General features: G+C 39.8%; 1 protein-coding gene across 1 annotated transcript in view; it reads right to left on the reverse strand.

Moving 5' to 3' along the window:
* pth2ra (parathyroid hormone 2 receptor a) overlaps positions 1 to 21,229 on the reverse strand; it is a 401,963-nt gene that overhangs the window by 373,068 nt on the left and 7,666 nt on the right. The window lies entirely within an intron of this gene.

Here is a 21,229-nt window from a genome sequence, read left to right on the forward strand (position 1 = left end):
TCTGTTCTTTGCACATACATGCCAGGGTGCACACATGAACACAGAAAAGGAGAGAGTTTCCTCTGACCCAGATATTGTTCTCTCTAAGGCCCCTTCCCAAGTTTGTGAAACAGATGTGGAAGCAGAAAAGGGGGGACGCTGGGGGAGGGGTGCCGTTTGAAAGGCAGGCCAATGGTCTGGCAGCTCTTCCAGGCATTGTGCTGCTTGCACCTTTTTCTCATTATACAATTGTGACTGTGTATGTGCATTTCATATTGAGTAATGCTGACATCATTCTGAAGAAGTTAACTGACATAACCTAAATATGACAGACAAAAATGGTCATGGTGGTGATTTTGTATGATGTTTGAGTGCAGAAATGGCAGGAGGAAGAATAAAACATGCTGGTCAGCATATGTGTGCATTTAACCATGTGTTAAAAGTTCAACAAAATTAATCCACTGACCTCATATGAAGATACCAAGGGCCTGTTGCGCCAGCTCTTTATAAGTTGTGTCTTAAGTCTTAACTAAACTGTATACTGAAACTAGTTAGTTTGTAACTGAAGTTGTGTCAGTGTTTGGTGGCACCATGCAGACATAAAGTTCATCTTAAGTAGTGGAGCGCAATGTCCAAACTTGCTGAAATGATGTAGCAGAAATTAGGTTTTCTCTCTGTTTGGCCGATCAGTGAAAAGCTCTTTTATCTTTTATTGATGGAGTGCTCAATGAAGAAACCCACCCCACTATGCCCTCTACTGATAGTTTTAATTGCCCACATGGCTCCTCATGCTCCCAAGACTCCCAAACCCAAGACAGATAGGACAGATGGGCAGCAAGAGGACACTTCCCTTCACTGATTTTCTGCTAAGTTAGGCCAACGACACCTTGAAGTGGCTTGGCAGTTGGTTTTAGCCTCCCACATCCATGCCAGCTCCCACTGCCATCATATCCACCATCAGAACATCACAATTTAACAATGCAACCCATACAGTAATGCCACCTTTGACAGACCCAGGCTCTGTACATGCAAGCTCCAGGTAGTGACAACACCAATACTACCTACCACATGGCCCTCAAAGTAGCCCGCACTAGCTAGAACACAATGAAAAGAGGAGTGTGTAGCAATATGGGTAAGGCTGTATGCACTACCTACCACCTACTCCCCAATGTTGCTGTTGTAAAATAACAACAGTCAGGTCCAATGGTGAAATTATCAACTACGACATTTGTTAATTTAGTGGTATTCTATTATCGTAGAGATGAAACTATCTCCATTCCTGAAACTTGCAAGTGCAAGTCCACATTAAAGTCATCACACATTGTTAAATGATGTAATCTATTGCAGAAAACACATCACCAACACCGACCAGATGAAACCACACGAAAACTTGTATTTTCAAGAGGACTGAATACCTTCTCAGAGCTAGGTGTGAGATTTAAGATGTAGCTTTTGCTTATGTTCAAACTATCTCATGATGATAAAACCCCTTAGAATCACATTCAATTAGACTACGTTTGAACTTGTGCATAGCTGACGCTGCCCAGTGGTGATTTTATTTTCACTAATGTGTGTTTGTGTGCGTGCGTGCGTGTGTGTGTGTGTGTGTGTGTGTATGAATATTGCCAAAGGCCTGCCAGTGGTCAGGCTGCGCACTTCTAAAGATGGTCATTTAGACTGTGCCTCCTCATGATGGTCAGATATTTTATGAGTCTCCAGTGGGGCGTTGTCCACCGACACACAGCATTAGTGGTGAGCGTTGGTTTTCTTGTTACAGCTTTGGAAAGTCAAAGTGAAGTTAAGTCTGAAGAAACTGTCTCCCCATATTACCTTTTGTTCATTGTAACTTCACTCTTTATGTTTGTTTTATTACAATTCAAATATACTATTAATGGGCCTATGCTGAGAAATCTGAAGTTGGCAAGACTATAGTGACCATACTCAAATGTTTACCCAAGGCCAGAGCTGGCTATTTATAACCATGTGGACTTCATAAACTCAGTATCTGGGAAAACAGAGACCTGATCTTGAAGGTAACACTTTAGTAAGTTCAAGTTTGGCTCTGGATTTTAATGGCTATTCTGCTAATTACTGAGGTACATACATGCCCAAGGTAACATGTGTTACTCTGGAGCAGGTTATGTTTAATATGAGAGGTCAACCTTTGTGGAGCACATACTGATTTCTTAACAATCAGCTGTCTTGAAGGCCAACATTGAAAGACTGGTAAAACATTTAAGTCTTTCCATATAATACTACTTATATATTTATTTTGTTGTACTTTGTTTTAAGACTTGCAATAAAGAGTATTGTCTACAACCTGGCTAAATAAAAAAAAGCTTGAGATCAAGCCTGTAAAGATTTGGCAAAAAACATTATGACTCATTGACCACTGTTTACATCAAAGCAATACAGTCACAGTTTAAAATCTGCATTGCCATACAGACCTGTGAGAGGTATCAAAATTCTCATGCAGAAAATATCATCCAATTTTAATAGATATGAATCACGGCAATTAATGTAGCTGTGAATATTCTTTTGGCCTTTTACATCACACTATCATATCTCTTTGCAAGTATTAATTCCCTCTGCCCTGCATCTTCTCTCTCTAACTCAAATAAAGACACCTGGTTGGTGCTGCCCTATTATTGAAAACGCACGTCTCAAGCAGAGCATAATGACCCATGACTCATGAGGACCAAGCCATCATGTTAATGTCCAGATGCACAGCACTCTGCCACAGTGACTAATGGTTTACTTAGTTAAATGTCTCCAGTGATGAACTGTGGGGAGCCTTTCAGGGGTTATACAGTTGACTCAAAACAGCAAATTAATTACCCACTGCCTGGTTTAACACATACCCCACAGACCAGGTCATATAACAGTGACTTCTTCTACACTCATCATCCTGTAGACTAAACAAAACTGTAATCAGTAATTTTAATCCCTGTTATCCCATCAACACTTAATACGTTTACCTAAACAGGAACCTCAAATCCCAGACACACAGTTTGATCTGTTACAGACTACAGTTTGACTGTTCATACCATAGACTGCCATCCCAAGTAAAGCCAGGACTTTCAGAGCTTGCCTCCTCCATTATACCAGATGGAACATGGGTCAAACTAGAAAATGAAATTACATGATGAATACATTTTCTCAAACAGCTTTTCTGGTGTTACAGGCAGCTCTTATCATCTGAATTTATGTGCAAGTGTTCATTTGTCTGAAAAGTTTAGCTTTAATTGGTTATTCGATTTTAAAAATATGATCAATTCACAGCTCTTTACAGATGCATGCTCCTGCAGCATTCTTTACTGGGTTTAGCAGATTAAAACATAAAGGGTGAGAGAAAATGTAACGAACACTAACACAAGTCATTGAACTCTCCATATCCATGAGTGTTTCGCCAGAGGGATTGTTGACATTATTCGGTAAGTTCAATGTGTGTTTAGGTTAGCAGATGTGTAATATCAGCCCCTCAGCTCCACTAGAAAAGTTGCTTCTGCACTTCCCTTATCTCTACTAAACCACATTAAATCAGCCTCCATCGAGGCAGTATCTTAGTTACACATCTCACAACAGGAGGAGAAAGGATCCACAGTGTCCATATCAATATACAGTGGTGGAAAAAGTTTTTGGACACCCCAAATATTGCATTGAGAATCACTCTTAGGTCTTCAAATGCAATTTCTTTTAGTACAGCCACAGCCAGGTTTATTTATTCTTTGTTCAGTTTTGAACACATTCTGTTATTTGTTGACTTTGATACCGACAATGTTAAGAACTGACATATTGAAACTGTCAAGAATTTAGTTTTGTTAGTTTTACTTGTAAACAATAAACAAAAAAACCCATAATTTGTAGTGTTTGTGTCTGTCTAATGCTTGAAACACAAAAAATGTTTTTCCACAAAAATTTCATGACAATATTTGAGATTTTGTAAAATTTTAAGGGGGTCCGAAATTGTTATTCCACCACTGTACAGCCAGTGGTTTACATATCTACGTCAACATAATGCAGCAACTGAGATATGAGGCCTTTTCAAAGTTCCAGCTCAAGACATGATATTTACTCTTTCATTCACTTTAAAAGTCACAGAGGTGTTATGACGGGACACATCTCCTTCTGTGTATTTACACATTGTGTCTCTCATGCTGCTGCAATACTGTAACACACTGTACAATCACACTCTGGGAAAACCATCTGAAGCCATTAATCAGTACTGAAGTCCAAAAGTCGGGATGCCTGCAGAACTTCATTACAGTGCTGTTGTAGACCTCCAGTGTAAAAGCCTAGCTGTCTTGCACACATAACAACAACAGTGTTTGGTCAGTCCTACACTTTCCCAGGTCTAATTATCTAGACAAACACCATGCTCTACCTCTCATAATGTCTTCTGGTCTATAACCAAAAGTTCTGGCTCTTTTCAAAACTTATTGACAAAAGTGAGCTTAGCACCCCAACAAAGATGCTAACTGTAACTTTGTGAGTGTGTTAGCATACAAGATGTTTAGCTCAAAGAAGTACTTTGGTCTGTGTTTGGTTTTGCCAATAAAATGGCATACTTGTTTTGGCTGGATTGAACACATAAGCCCAAGACCAAAAAAGAGCCTCATGATTCAATGTCTTCACAAGTTTAACTTGACCTATGTGCAGTTTTAAATGCCCCATTTTATCCCTCTTCAAAGCCTCCACTGTTTACCTGTAAGAGTCATTAATGATAAGAGTGGTGACAGCAAAAAATACACAAACATTAGCAAAAAAAATATCCATACGTGCACTCACTGAAACACACACTGAAACACACACTGAAACACACACTGAAACACACACTGAAACACACACTGAAACACACACTGAAACACACACACACACACACACACACACACACACACACACACACACACACACACACACACACACACAGAGTAATTTGTAACGGATGTTTGGAGAATTAGGTTGAAAAAAAAACAGGGCAGGGTGTGTTGACCTCTGTCACTCTCAACAGGAGGTCAGAGGTCAAGAGTCTGCTCAGGAAAGGCAACATTATGAGGTCCCTTTATGTCAAACCTTACTAACTGCCATTGTATTATTGTCTGCTGTGAGAAGTGTATTAAAGCTTTTTAAAGTCTGCATAATTTTAACTGTATTACCATGAGAGGAAATTAATTACAAGACACATTTTTCAAACACTTAGCAGCTAACTCTCAGTCAAATGTTTGAATCTGTCTTGGTGAGCTACTTGAGGTTTTCTAGATTTACTTCTCTAGCTTAAATAATTATTCCCATTGTTCTTGTAAGATGTAACCCCATTACTATTTTTGTTTTTGTATTATTGCACTTTTATGAATTGATTTGATTGATGGAAGAGTACTCCATTACTCACCAACATAAACAAGGCCATTATTAAGTAAGTCTTTTCAGATCTACTCTGTATATTAAATGGAAAAACTGGGTGACTGTCCTTAGCTTAGGTCATGAAGTGATCCACTGACACCACAGTCTTAACAATCTTGTTGTTCCTCAAAATGAAACCACTGTCATTCTTAGCTTCTTAGCTCAGGCTAATAACACAAAAATGCACACACAGCATGGAGGGGTTAAGTAAGCCTTGGGCAGGGCAGGGTGTGTTCTACAGCATGTCTGTGGTCATCACTGGTGGCTCAGTAATTACACAAGTCCACTGATGCTCTTGAAATATCCTGATTTATATCCTTTATATCAAACATAATTAAAGGAGACATATGGGACTGTGTGTTCCCAGTGTTAGGACTTCATGCTTTCTTATTGTTAACTGTTATTATTATTTTTTATGGTTATTGAAAAGTAGTTCAACATGTGATTGTCAACTTTAAAGGTACCAACTGTTCTAATAAGTCTCTGGACAACAGAGAGGGAAACACACACAATAAATGCAGAAACATACACGTCTTATACCTAGAAGCTGGGAAGGCCCATGTTTGAACCAATAATCCATATGAGTGTAGCAGGATGAGCCCTGCAACTTCCAATTACCTCTCGGTAATGCTGGCCTATCTCCGCCTGGGGGCACTCTCTAAAAGGGAGGCAGAGGCTATTCTGCCCCCTCTTGCTCTTTGGTAGACGGACCCGCCCTACTCCGGTTGCCTCACTTCCCGAAGTGGTTACCGACCCAGGTAGGTTAGCAGCAGCGGTTGTTGTCTATGTGTAAAGTGTCCGTCATTATGCTCCCCAGGAGCAGGAAGCTTGCCTCTCCCTCATGTCATGCTGTGAAGCGCCCAATTGAGATCAATACTACATGCGTTTCGACCGGTGGACCTAGGGTCTAAATTTAGTTCAGGGTAGATAATCTCCTCTCTAAAAAGACCCTGCTAGGGGGGTAGTACTTTTCAAAGGTCCCAGGGCTTTTTGGGGGGCAGGGCCTACAATGCTGAACGTGTCTGATTGGTAGATTAACTGCAGTGTTTTTATTCCGCCCTCCGTCCACAATAACATCACACACATCTGTGATTCACTTGATTTCTCTTTCTTTCATTAGTTTTTATTTGTTCTATCTTTTTTGTATGTGTGTGTACTTTTCAAAGAAGAAGCTGTGATTCTCTTGATTTAGCAGCTTGTAACAGTAGTCTTCTCTCAGCCCACCGTGAATGTGTCTCTCTCGGTGTTACAGTTTTAAAAGTGACCCTGTAAACTGGAGACCTTCAGCTGAACGTGTCAGTGTTTGTGGAGTTTACACAGCTGTTGAAACACAGAGGGAGTTCCTGGGAATGCAAACTAGTTTAGTTTTTATTAAGATTTCAAAATATCCTCATCAGATATTTAATGATCGTCTAAAGACGTTTATGAGGGATGCATACGGCTAGAAGTCGGCAGTTAACAGGGTCGCGGTTTAAACTAAAACACCGGGCGATCTCTGCCACGTCTTTTTGAGTTGAAAAGGATTTTAAAGCCGTGTTGAAACGTCTTTGCTACTCGCGCTTATCTCCTCTCACGTGTTGATTCAGTGAATCCATCTGTGATGAAATATAGCACCATCTAAAACAGCACCAGCTGAGTCTCTTCATGCTAACAGGCTAACTGTTGAGTTGCTCAGAATGATACCTGCCTGTCTGTCTGCTTCTATGGTGTCATCTGTGATGAATGGCATTCGTCTTTGTTTTACTGCCCTCTACTGGTCTGGTGCTGTAGTGCATTTACTTTTGTTTTCTCCATACATCACTGGCCTGATTTACACAATCTACCCGGGACTTCAGCCCGCGGTCGAAACGCAGACAACAATGGGGGCACAGGAACCTTTTAGTTCAGGGTAAAGTAGTTCTGGGAGCTAAAAGACCGGAACTCTTGGTCGAAATGCACCCAAGAATGATAATTTTAACGTTAACTTTAAGTTAATTTGGCAGAGTTATTTTGGGTCTTTTGTGTTACTGCCATTAGCATTGTTTTCAGTGAATTTGTTTACCTGATTTAGTATTTGAATGAGTTATTTAAGTTGCTTATTTTTGGCTTAGTTATCCAAAGTTATTTTTGAGCAGCTTCAGTATTTTCTGTTAATTCATTTATCTTATTTTCCTGTTCGCTGCCAAATATATTGTTTTGGTTCTGTGTGATTTAGTTATTGTGTTTTCAGTTACATTAACTGTTTTTCTTTTCTTTCTCTCTCTCGTCTTCAGTGGCTGAGAGCCTGGTGGTGGCGCTGGTGATCTGGGTGGTGCTTCCCTCCCTTCTTTGTGTGCTGTGTGCCCCAATTGAGTTTTTCCACAAGAGTGTATGTGTAGGTTCTTCATGTGTGTTTGGGGTGTTTGAAGTTGATTTTTCTCACTGGGACTCCTGTCCTCGACACATCGCACCTGGTGAGCCTCGGCCACATCCCCTCTATCACCCCCATTTTATGATTGTTTTTTTTTTTTTTTTCAAATTTTAAAGAATACTTTAAATATAGCATAATAGTTTTATCGGAAACCATGCCTCAAGCTCCTCTGTATACATACTTCAGACCATAGTGCAATTTATCGTGTTAAATTGTCTTTAATACTTCCCTGGGTGGAATTCCCAGAGTGGCGTTGCCCCAAATAGTGACCTACCCTTGTGCTGCCACATCAGTAAGTAAAGGTCTCAAAATGCAGCTGTGTGCACTGTATGTACAGTAATAGTGTCAATATGAAACATGTGTGTTACAGCTTTCACTGATGTGGTTTTAGATGAGCTGTCTCACACAGCTGTTCGAATGGTGCCCTGCCCAAAACCTGCCAGAAAACTCACTTCCACATGTGTGTTAACAGCATCCTCGCTTTCACAGGCTGTGACCAAATGATAGCACCAATCTGGACACATCTGTCACTGTGGTTAGTAATTCTGACGACAGCTAAATAAATTATGGGAGGCAAAAGGCAAGGCACTGCTTCTTTCACTTTTGAGAGAGCATCATTTGAAGGCTCTAAGTATATCTAAAATAAAAGAAATGAACTAATAGGAATGCAGAATGTAAGACATGGGAGGTAGAATTGGCAGTGCTGGAAAGATTGGGATGAACCAGAAATACATTAAGCAAATATGGACGCCATGTACATCATGTACTTTTTTATCAGTATTATGTATGGGCAGGAATTAGGGAGGACAAATTATTGCTTAAACTGGCCAAATAAGTTATTCTACTCCTCTTTTATGTTGTGGAAGAATGCATTATCTGTTAAAAAAAAGTCCTTCATGTGTTTATGTGTTTGGATGTGTAAGAGCAAAGGAAGGAGACAAAGGTGAATGGAAAAACACGTTTTGTCTATCTGGTGTCTAGTTTAAAGGTGTGGTATTCAATTCAATTCAATTCAAAAAACGTTATTACCAATTTAAAGGCCAGAGAGCAGTGGTGTAAGAACAAAAGAGCAGTGGTGTAAGAACAATAAAAGGGGCAAAAGGCAAGAGTATAGCAAGATTTTGAAAAATATTCAGCTAAAGAAATGCCAAAGTAACTTAAAGCAAAATAACATGAGCATGAGTCCACAGTAGAGCATTGGGAGGTGAAAGCACTGCATCCATGTCCTCTCAGCTGTATCCTTTATCTACAAACCTCAATACTTATTGCATTCCTGTGTAACTAGCGAGCTAGCTAGCCCTGGCCTGTGGAGGACTCCAGCCATCATCACCAAAATCATCTGCCTCCCCACACCCAACCTGTCTGATCCCAACAACAGAGCTATCATACACAGAGCACACACAATAACACTGGACCCCCAACACCCCCTCGACTCATTTTTCACACTGCTCCCATCTGGTCGCAGATATAGATGCCAGTACTGCAGACGGGCCCGGTTTAGCAGGAGCTTGGTCCCGTCTGCCATAGCACTCCTAAACAAAATGCCCCAGTAATGTGTCCCATGTGCCTATATGTGTCTGGTGTGTATATACACTGCGTGCACAATTATTAGGTAAGTTGCATTTTTGAGGATTAGTTTCATTATTTAGCAACAACAGTGCTCTTGGTCAATCCAAAATGTTAATAAACTTCAAACCTGAATATTTAAGGAAGTGAAAGTGAGGTTTTGGCTTTTGTACCAGAATATCTGTGTGTGCACAATTATTAGGCGACCATTAGAAGAATTTTCCACAACTCAAAGAAAAACTAAAATATTCCCATCTCACTACTTTATGTCATCTGTTAAAGTCAGAAAAATAAACAACTCACATTTTACTAATAAATATTTCTGACATTTCAAAATATAAATCAGTGACCAATGTAGCCACCCTTCTTTTCAATAACACTCAAAAGTCTTCCATCCATGGAGTCTGTCAGTTTCTTGATCACTTGACCATCAACTTTTTGTGCAGCAGCAACCACAGCCTCTCAGACACTGTTCAGAGAGGTGTACTGTTTCCCTTCACTGTAAATATCACGTTTAAGAAGGGCCCACAAGTTCTCAATAGGGTTTAGGTCAGGTGAGGAAGGGGGCCATGTCATTATTCTTTCATCTTTAAAGGCCTTTACTGGCTAGCCACGCAGTGGAGTACTTTGATGCATGAGATGGAGCATTGTCCTGCATAAAAATCATTGTCTTCTTGAAAGATGCAGACTTTTTCCTGTGCCACTGTGTGAGGAAAGTGTCTTTTAGAAACTGGCAGTAGGTTTGGGAGTTGACTTTGAGTCCATCTTCAACACGAAAAGGTCCAACAAGCTCATCATTAATAATTCCAGCCCATACCAGTACCCCACCTCCACCTTGTTGGCGTCTGAGTCAGAGTGGAGCTCTATGCCCATTGCTGATCCAGCCATGGGCCCATCCATCTGGTCTATCAAGAGTCACTCTCATCTCATCAGTCCATAAAACCTTTGAAAAATCTGTCTTCAGATATTTCTTGGCCCAGTCTTGGCGTTTCAACTTATGTGTCTTGTTCAGTGGTGGTCGGGTTTCAGCCTTTCTTACCTTGGCCATGTCTCTGAGCACTGAACACCTTGTACTTCTGGACACTCCAGGTAGGTTGCAGTTCTGGAATATGACAGCACTGGAGGATAATGGGTTCCTGGTAGCTTCACGTTTGATTCTTCTCAAATCTTTGGCAGTTAATTTGCGTCTTTTTCTCTCAACACGTTTCTTTTGACCGTTTTGGGTATTTGCAACAAAACGTTTGATGGTTCTGTGGTCAGGTCCTAATATCTTGGCAATTTCAAGAGTGCTGCATCCCTCTGAAAGATGTTTTATAGTTTTGAACTTTTCCGAGTCTGTTAGATCTCTTTTCTGGCCCATTTTGCCTGAGGAAAAGAAGCTGCCTAATAATTGTGCACACCTGATATAGGGTGTTGATCTCCTAAGGCCACACCCTCCCTCATTACACAAATGCACATCACCTGGTATGCTTAAATCCAATAGGAATTCAAGTTTATTCAGCTCAGAGTTCGAAAGTATGAATGAAAATGACGATATGATCAAAATACTCACGTGTCTAATAATTGTGCACGCAGTATATGTGGGATGATGGGCACCATTGTGGTGTGGCTGGGTGGGCGTTTTTATGCATGTTTTATGTATGTGTTCTTGTACAGACCGTGACAACATATTTCCTCACTAAGGACAAATAAAGATCTATCTATCTATCATCACCAATAATTCAATGTATGTGTGCATTAAGTCAGGTAAGATGACAGACTGCCCTCTTACTCAATTCAGTCCAAACAAAATGATTGGACAGGTTTGCCATATTTATTCTTATATTAATTTTTCAGTCAGGGAATTTAATTAATTCATTCCTTTCCAAAAGTGAAGAGGATTTTCACAAAATAAACGCATACATCAATTACAACTGGGAACCAGGTAGTCATTTGTATGTAGTTTATGTTCTTACTAAACCAACATCCTGATCCCGTGGAGGAGACATTCCGCTGTAAGCAGTAATAGTGGGGAATCAATGAAAGAGGGAAAAAAAACAATAACAGGACAAGCTAAGACAAAATGATTAATAAGCCCTTACACAGATTCTTTTTGTCATCCTCATCTCCTCCTCCATTCTCTTTCCAGAGCAATGCCAGACAGTGATTCACTCCCTCTTATGATCACCTGGCTGGGTTTTCATTCAAACTAATCTGATCTTCACTAACCTGCAGCCATGACCACAAAACAAACCCCAAACCCACTCATGGTCACCATTCCTTTGACACAAATCACAGGCTGGATCAGCACGCTGTACTCATGGTATAGAGACTGCTTTGAGTCAGATGATAAGAAGAGCCTCTTTCTGTCATAACAGCGGCTCGACTGTGGATGATGTCATATAATGATGGTGTTGATGGAGAAGTGACCTTGTTTTTGTTCACAGAGACAGCAGTACATATATGTAAACAAGAGATCTGAGCGGGGACGGATCGTGCTATAAACTTAAAATAGTTTCTCAATGTTTACAAAACTCCTGTCGTGTGTGTGTGTGTGTGTGTGTGTGTGTGTGCGTGCGTGCATGCGTGTGTGCGTGTGTGTTAATGTGTATTTAATACCACACAGAAATACCACAGCTGGGAGGTCAATCAAAGAACATGGAGAGACTCTCCTCATAGAAATAGAGGCGGTTCTGGAATACTAATACTTTCTAAGTCTGATTCAGTGATTCTCTCTACCACAGGACTGGTTAGACCACAACAGTGACGCCATATTCTACATTCATCATTAGCTGATGTTCTCCTTAAATACTATTCTCAAAAAAAAATGAAGCTGGATGAGGGTAAAGTTCAGTATAAGAGGTCTTTGCCGTAGTTATTGTCTAGTACTACTTTTTGCAGTTGACTTTTGGAATGACAGCTAGCATAATCATAATTTAATATTTTACGATGACTTGAAATGAAAACATTTGACAACACTTCCTTAAATGCTGTTATTATCCCATTTTTTACTGTTGGATTTAATTATATAAATAGACCAACACCTAGCCTAAGTGCCTTGGTGACCTTGGCTTATTTGTTAGCCATTATTTTGGTCATACATCATGCTTTATTTTTGATGGCAAACATTTCTGTTATAGCTAGACACTGTAATGAAAAACATCAACTTGTTAATTTCTGATGAACATTTCAAAGGTTAATACACATTTGGTTTGGTAAGTTTTTAGGGAAATAAAAGGCTCTTGTACTGGTTTGGCTAAAAATAGACGAGTAGTCTCCCTTATTAAAACAAAAGACTGATTGGCTTCTCTTCATTCCCAACATTTAGATGAAGTTGTATGCCAACAAAGAACAAGCCAGGCACAGTCAGGCGTCTAGATGATGAGGCAAGAGTCACACATCTTGCAGATACTGCATATAAAAATAAGAGCTAAGGGGAGTGATGCTTAACTTTTAATCATCTGACTACAAGAACCACAACTCAAAATGAACACTAACAATGCTGGGAGTCAGCATGTCTGCTAAGATGTCAGCCATAACAACTTAGAAAGTTGGTGATGTACAGTGTACCTTCAATATTGTTTGGGGTTTTTTCTAGGAGTCTAAAAACATGTGGTTGAATGACTAAATAATATATGTCTATAACAGTGTCACCATAATTACATAGATGCATTAGGTTACAGTTGCTTCAATACAGTTGAATTAGTAAAACTAAAGTTATTATTATTTTTTTTTTTTTGTAAGCAGTTTGTTACCATCATTTCAAATCTATTTCCATTTTATTTATTTATTTTTTTACCACTGAGTCCACTTTACTTAAACAGACAAAGACATGGTATGTAAATGGCAAAAAATGTAATTTCTTAACATATTTATGTAATGGTTGGTTCCCTGTTTGAACCCGAGCACAATAAGCCACACCTCTTTATTACAACATTTTTTTTAATTGTTTTTTTTATGCACAGACAAGTACAAAGTAGGTTCTGTGACTGATGTTACAAAACACATTAACAAAAAAAACACCATTGAGATCCCACCCACCCCAGAACATTTATCACTTCACACACACCTCACATTCATACCAACATTAATTAGGGGTAGACAAACAAAGAAACAAGCAGTACCAGGTAAATACATTAGAGAAAACAAGATCATACAGATATAGGTAATCATTAGTGCATTGGGGAAGTCACTTTAGGCTCTAGAGGCAAAGACAAAGTGCATAGACATAAGAGAGACAAAGATCAATTATGTTTTCCAATACATGAAAATAATAATAATACTAAATAAAAATAACAATTACAAAAAATAATGAAGAATAAAAAATAAAAAAGCTAAATAAATACATTAAAGCTACTACATAAAATAAAACAAAATGAAGGGAAAGGAAAGAATGTGCTCAGTTAGTTTTCAGTTTCTGCGTAAATAGACAGGGAGTCAATATAATCTAAGAAGGGCCGCCATTGCTGGTAAAACGCATTTAAAGACACTATCAGGGAGTGCCTAATCTTTTCTAATGTAATGCAACGCAGTATCTCCTGAATCCATGTATTATGAGTAGGGGAGGGAGGAGTGAGTCCATGTAAGGAGAATAAAGAGAAGAATAGAGAGGAGGAGATGAAATACACGGCCGATGTGCGGCCGATGTCCAGGATCCTGGAAGCGATGTAAATGGGGGAAACACAATGCCGCCGATGGACCAATCACAGGGCTTGCGGTCCGCGTCGATTCTACGGGTAGTTACATTTTGGAGGAGGTGCACGTCAGCTACGTGTGTAGGCCACTGCGTAGGTGCGGGAGCTCCGCGGACCCCCGGCGTAGGCTATGCTGTCGATTTGACGTAAATCAACCTTAAGCCTACGAGTAAGACACACCTCTTTGTTCCTCTGTTTTGGCGATGCTGTGGGTTCTCACGATAAACATTTGCAAACTGACTTCCCAGCTGTTTGTCTGTGCAGTCCTCAATGCATTGTCTGCGGTCACCCCTAATAGCAGTGAAATGAATTCTGTAATCCACGTTGAGAAGATAAAGTCTAAAACATGGTGCTGCCTTCTGTATCTTAACTGTAATAAAATGTTGCTATGACTCCAGCTGGCAGTAGATGCACCATTTCCACTAAGGCATTGTTACCTAATCAATCCCAGGGGTGAAATCATAGTCTGAACTTGATTCAGATTAACATCTTTGGGGAACCTCCTTACTCATGGTTTCTTTTCATAGCTGCCAGACATCAGGATGATTCATCAATCATACTGTCCAATCAAAGGTCCAATCCTCTTTCTATCCATACATCATGTTTTATGATGCCTGTCAGCATGATGCAGCTGGAAAAGACTTTGAGGAAATTTCACCCTTAAAGAATAATCCTGAGTAACCTTTCTTTCACTAGTGGAGGCACTTTATAGTCAAACCTGCCATCTGCATTCATTAACGTGACATCAATAAGTAGGGTAAGGTTTTTCCAACACTTCATGGAATTTTGTGGGAAACAATCTCTAACTTTCTATGAAAAGTAGATTAAAATGATACTAGCTAGTTGCTACTGACAGAATCTATGTTCATAATTTGCATCCATTCACTGAAGTACTTATCCTAGTGAATCATGGGAGACTGGAAAATCCGATCAGTCTGTTTTATCAGCAGTTATAATAAGTCAAACATTTCCTCCAGCTGTATATACGGTGGTAGTATAGGTAACAGACAGCCTCAAGTAAACACCTACAGGCAAACATCTGTAAGTAATGTGGCTTCAACGCTTTCTAAGTGTGTGTGTGTGTGTAGCCTGAGGGTGTATTTTTGCTCGGGGACACTGGGATATGTATCTGCCTGACTTTGCAATCTCCACTTTCTATGACTCACAGCCCAGAAATCCACTCTGGTAGGTCTACACGCATACACACACACACGCTCACAAGCAGACATGACAAATACTGGGCTTCCACCAATATGAGCTCATAGAAAAACAGCTGCCATTCCCTCACAGGGGTCAGATGAGGGGGAAAGGCGCACAAGTCTAACTGCCTGCCTGTTCCCCTTATCTGACTCCCCTGTATTTATGTCCATACTTTTCTGTATCACAGTCTCACTCCCATTTCAGCTGCAGATCTGACTGAACTTCAACAATATTTCTACTTGAGTTTAACGTTGATCATAAGCTTCCTGCGGCGGAGGGGACAAAAAAATATTGCTCTCAGATGAACATTCATCTTAAAAAGCCACTATTTCATTCCAACGTAAAACCAGAAGTAAGAGCAGCTGAAATGTTACAATAACTCATGTCACAGTAAACATGTCTAGGTAAATCAGAAGAAATAACCATTTTAAGATGAGAGGGTGTATCTGAAGAGGAGCAAAGTTATCAAAGCAATACAGTCTCTACCTTTATAATCCATTAAATGCTGGATGAGCTTGTTATTAACCATTGTATTCCTCACAGAATGAGACCCTTAAATGGTGGGAGCAGACAAAGTTAATAAGCCAGGAGAGCATGCGGAACAAAGCAGACCCCTGTTGCCTACAAATCTGAGCAGATGGTGAATGACACGCATTAAAGGACTTAAAATAACCAGTTTTCTCATCACTATGTCACAACATCATCACCCCCCCAAAAAACCATAGCTACTATACAGTCATGGCCAAAAGTTTTTGTCAGATGTTTCTATGGTATAATGAAATACAATTAGAAGCATTTCATAAGAATCAAAAGAGAGCCCACTCCCTTGACTGAAAAGCAACCCCACACATGAATGGTCTCAGGATGCTTCACTGTTGGCAAGAGACTGGACTGATGGTAGCGCTCACCTTGTCTTCTCCGAACAAGCCTTCCTCCAGATGCCCCAAACAATCGGAAAGGGGATTCATCAGAGAAAATGACTTTACCCCAGTCCTCAGCAGTCCAGTCCCTGTACCTTCTGCAGAATATCAGTCTGTCCCTGATGTTTTTACTTGAGAGAAGTGGCTTCTTTGCTGTCCTCCTTGACACCAGGCCTTCCTCCAAAAGTCTTCGCCTCACTGTGCGTGCAGATGCACTCACACCTGCCTGCTGCCATTCCTGAGCAAGCTCTGCACTGGTGGTGGCCCAATCCCGCAGCTGTAACACCTTCAGGAGACGGTCCTGGCGCTTGCTGGACTTTCTTGGGCGCCCTGGAGCCTGTTTGGCAACAATTGAACCTCTCTCCTTGAAGTTCTTGATAATTCGATAGACGGTTGACTGAGGTGCAATCTTACTCGCTGCTATAAACTTCCCTGTTAGGCCCTTTTTGTGCAATGCAATGATGGCTGCACGTGTTTCCTTGCAGGTAACCATGGCTAACAGATGAGGAACAATGGTGTCATGCACCATCTTCCTTTTAAAGTGTCCAGTCACTCAATCATGACAGATTGATCGCCAGCCTTGTCCTCATCAACACCCACACCTGTGTTAATGTGTGTGACACCTGTGTGTCATTGAAATGATGTTAGCTGGTCCTTTTGTGGCAGGGCTGAAATGCAGTGGAAATGTGTTTTTGGTGATAAAGTTCATTTTCAAGGCAAAGAGGGACTTTGCAATTAATTGCAGTTGAGCTGATCACTCCTCATAACACTCTGGAGTAAATGCAAATTGCCATTATAAAAACTGAAACAGCAGACTTTGTGAAAATTAATAGTTGTCTTTCTCAAAACTTTTGGCCATGACTGTACAATGGCTGCCACTCTATAAACCATTTAAGCATCCAAGCCAGGTATAGAAAGTGTAAATAAAAAAGGCATTATTTTCAATCAAAGGAAGCCAGGAGAATAGACCTCCTGGCTGGCCTGGTAGCAAAAAACATTTTACCAGTTATAAGTCTCAAAACAGCACAACCCCACAATATCACAAAATGAGTTGAAGTCATTGACTGAATGTATCTAGCAGACACTCGTCATTCAAAGTAAATATTCTACCCCTCTATATTATTCTGTATTTTGGATTTTATTTCTTTTCACTTGCTTACTTCTGGTGTTTATCCATTTTACGCAGACGCAACCTTCATTGTTGAAAAATGGCGGCAATGCAGAAGTATATAAAAAATGCAGCTCCTTGATTGTTCACTTGAGTCAGGCTCTAAATGGGAAGGCAACCCCAACAGGGCCCTTATTAAAATGTAGATTTTTACAGCAGAATCAAAGTTCTTTACAACCTGGTAAAAAGAAAAGAAGAGAAGGTTTTGGCCTTAATAGCTCATTTCTTTATTTATGTGCAGGGAGATTTATGTTTTATTTTTATAACTCATTCGTTCATCATTTGATTATTTTAGGGCTGATTTTGATATCAGGTTGGTGATTTGTAGCTGTTTGTAGGCGGAAAGACTAAAGCCTTAACTCCATCTCTTTATCAGTTTCTAGATTAGCCAAAATGTTGTTGGCATTCCCAGTATGGCAATCACTGTATCTTTATAGCGCCTCTTCAGGAACAAATGTGTGTTGTTGAGGCCTTGTTTGAATGAGTATGGCCACATTAAAAATGTAAAAAGTCTTTCCTTTGCAGTATTAAAAAAAATAAATCACGTTCACACGACAATGCAAAAAGGACTGAAAATGCTGGATTAGGCATGCCAGAGCAGTAGTTGGTGGTTGTGCTTCCCCTCTGTGTAATTCACTTTGTATTGAAACACCACAAAATTGTCCGCCATTGTTTTAATTATCAATCAATCAATCAATCAATCAATCAATCAATCAATCAATCAATATTTATATGGCACCTTTCATACAACATTCAACTCTCAACTTTGACTCCACTCACAACCTTCAAGCTAAAACTTCAACAGATTTTAGTTGACTGTTGCTCCTGCTGATCACTTCGGACCTTACTTACATGCATACTTATATACACACATACTTTTTTACACCTCGTGCACATTGCTTGTTACTTGTACACTTTTTTTCTATTTTATGTTTATATGTCTATGTTGTTGTTGGTGCTTCTTGGTCAGGTCATGTTTTTAAATGAGAACTAGTTCTCAAAGATTTTACCTGGTAAAATAAAGGTCTAATAACAAAACAAATCAAATGCAACCCAAAGTGCTTTACAGCGATTGAAAACAAGAAAGAAGCAGAAATAAAATAATGGTTAAACATATTAAAATCCAAAAATGGATTTTAGAATAGAGACTAAAATAGAGACTAATGCACACCGACAGCAATACAAAATATACAATAAATATGTGTAATTAACAGAAGTTAAAGCCTCAAATTAATATTACGAATATAAATAGTTAAAATAAATCATTTTAAAGGGTAAGGATAAGAGTTGAAAATGAAATTAAGGCTTAAAATGTCAATAAAACTGAGTAGATAAAATAAATACTTAAAATACATAAAATAAGATACAAAGTCAAAATTAATAAAATAATAAAACAAAATCCAAATCAATATAACTGGAAAAAGTTAGTAATAAAATTGTTAAACCCTACATAAAATATGTAATATTATACATATAATATATATATTTCTTTTGCACTGTCTACTCTGTTACTGTAACACTTGAATTTCCCCGTTGTGGGATGAGTAACTGAATCTCATAACTCTTATCTTATCTTAAAAGCCAGAATGAATAAATACATTTTAAGTTTAAGTTTAAAAGCTCAATATCTCTATCACAGGGGTGTCAAACGTGCGTCCCACGGGCCAAAACCGGCCCGCCAGAGGATCAAAGGACTTTGCAAAGTGAAAAAATGACAGAGAAGACATTAACTCCAATTTTTCAAAAAAGTAGTCGATTCATAAAGCCTTTTAAGAGCACTATAAGATGATCCACTAACTACTAACACTAGCACTACACTCCTGCATACAACACTGTCCAGCAAGCACACTGTTCATGCTGGAGCTGAGGGGTCCACAATAGTCAACTTTACCTTCTTCATTATTGTAATCTCTGTTCTTTTGCAGTAAACCGTACACTCTTTGTCAGGTGAGTGGGTAACCTGTGTATTTGGTGTGTTCGCAGCAGGTTTCAGGGCTTAAAGAGTTAAATATTCGGCCCACTATGAGACTCATCATGGCAAAAAGAAAGATAGTTCATTAAATGAGAACATTTTCAGAATGTACTTGTCGTTATTTATAGGTTATTATGTTCTGATATTACTGGTCTGGCCCACTTCAGATCAACTCGGGCTGTATGTGGCCCCTGAACTGAAATGAGTTTGACACCCCTGCTCTATCAGCTCCTCTCAGATTCTCAGGCAGGCTGTTCTATCGTCTCGGAGCATCGTGGCTGAAAGCAGCGTCTCCAAATGTTTTTGTTCTCCTCTGAGGAACAACTAAAAGAGAGGAGCCAGAGGATCTGAGAGGACTTCCTGGTTTATACTCTAAAAGCATCTCTGATATGTAGTCTGACGTGATGCTGTAAAATAATTTTAAAATCAATACGAATAGCAACAGGCAGCCAATGTAAAGATTCTAAAATAGGCGTAATGTGTTATCCTCCAACTCCCACATGGCTCTGGGACTGGAAACGCAATAATGCATATGGGGCTGTGATGTCACCATTTTCAGAGGATCCTCATATCGCTCGCTTACACTGCAACAGGTGGGGTTGCGTTTAAAAAAAAAATCCACTTTGAAACCCATTTTCAAAAGTTTGCAGTTTCAGTCGCCCAAAACACCATTTCCATGTAAACGAGCAGCCAAAATGCAACACTGATTTATGGCCTTCTGTTGACAACGTTTCCATGTAAACAGCACCTCCAACTACCTCCATGCTTTATACAGAGTTTCTTTTGGACCACTCTCAAGTGACCACTTGGGGAAAGCAGTATTTTTGGCACCTCTGTATTGGCTGCACATTTAAGGCCCCAAGGTTGCTCAGCATGTCTTCAACGTTACAACTCTGATTTACTCTCACTACTTGTGGAATCGTTTTTGGTCAAAGCAGACAGCTGTTATCTCTGAAGTGCCTCTAAAAGACATCTTTCCAGCACCAAACAGCAGGTAGACCACGTTGGTTACTAGCCAAGAATAACTGCTGATCTGACTGTGGCAGCTTTTTGTAAAGTACCTTTAATTTACGCATGTGGGCCTGTGTGCATGCTTTTGCATGTACTTCAGATGGCTCAGCATCTTATCTTATTCAGATGCTTTGCTCCTCCCTTTCCTCTGGGAGGAACACATTAGATACACACTCGCACCCACACACACATATATAGAGGTGGAACCATCAAATAGGCTTTTCCCAGTGCGGTATGGTTAAATGACAGAGCATGAGCGCAGCAGTGGTTAGTGAGAGGAACGGAGGATACAAAGTAAAGACGAGTCAGCTGCTTCAACATAAAGGCACAGAGGGAGAGATACTTAAACCACACCTAACCCATGAGGAGAACAAGTGGAGAACATAGAACATGCAGATGGAGGAGAAGTTTGAAGGGGCTCTGTGGGGGCATGATTTTTTTCTAACCGGGACTTCTTAAAATCTGCTGCTATCATGTGAAAACCTCATGACAGCTAATTGAAGAGCTCCAAATCCAATCTTTCCTTAACCTGAAACTTCAAGGCATCTAATTTGGCCGACTGACAACATTGCATTTTTTCTGTAATCTCTTTAAAGCCAGATTTAAGACTTTAACGCATGTGTTAATGATGTTGCATTAGACTACTTTGTGTTGTCATTATTGAAAATCTGAGACCTCAATCCAATTGGAGATTATTTTTAGATGAATGCTGGGAACTTGGGTGTGTGTTGGTGGTGAGGAGCGAGTCATCAAAAATCCCCTTTAACCTCTCCATTGTAAACAAAGCGTCTCTATTTTCTTCCATCCTCTCTGTCTGTACATACACACACACACACACACACACACACACACACACGCACACACGCACTTCTCCTCGTATACCTCGCTGCTTCTGTCCACTCTGTGTGAACTCAGTGTTGATACAAGACTTACGTATATGAAACCCCCCAC

Source organism: Notolabrus celidotus, chromosome 10 (genome assembly GCF_009762535.1).
Source record: "Notolabrus celidotus isolate fNotCel1 chromosome 10, fNotCel1.pri, whole genome shotgun sequence".
Taxonomy (NCBI): domain Eukaryota; kingdom Metazoa; phylum Chordata; class Actinopteri; order Labriformes; family Labridae; genus Notolabrus; species Notolabrus celidotus.